The sequence below is a fragment of the Myotis brandtii genome, unplaced genomic scaffold, assembly GCF_000412655.1.
Source record: "Myotis brandtii unplaced genomic scaffold, ASM41265v1 scaffold333, whole genome shotgun sequence".
NCBI lineage: Eukaryota > Metazoa > Chordata > Mammalia > Chiroptera > Vespertilionidae > Myotis > Myotis brandtii.
Genome location: NW_005362842.1, coordinates 1,134,983 through 1,135,200, shown reverse-complemented (window position 1 = coordinate 1,135,200; position 218 = coordinate 1,134,983). Strand labels below are relative to the sequence as shown.

The following is a 218-nucleotide window of genomic DNA, read 5'->3' as shown; positions in this document are numbered from 1 at the left end:
CGGGACGCCGGAGCGCGGAGATTGGGTCGTGGGGCTTGCCTAGGCAGAGTCGGGGTGCTTGGGGTTTCTTTGCTAAGTTGGGGGCGGGTGGCTTGTTCTGGGCCCCTGTCAGCACTGCCGTGGGCTCCGCCCGCCGAGGAAGTGAGGGGTGGCTGTATTTGTTGTATCCCCCCTGCTTACCTGCCAGTGCATTAGCTAGAAATGGGGATGTCTTAGCC

General features: G+C 62.4%; 1 protein-coding gene across 1 annotated transcript in view; it reads left to right on the top strand.

The window, feature by feature from the left end:
- The window catches only part of SRSF6 (serine/arginine-rich splicing factor 6), a 4,774-nt gene that overhangs the window by 646 nt on the left and 3,910 nt on the right, over positions 1 to 218 (top strand). The window lies entirely within an intron of this gene.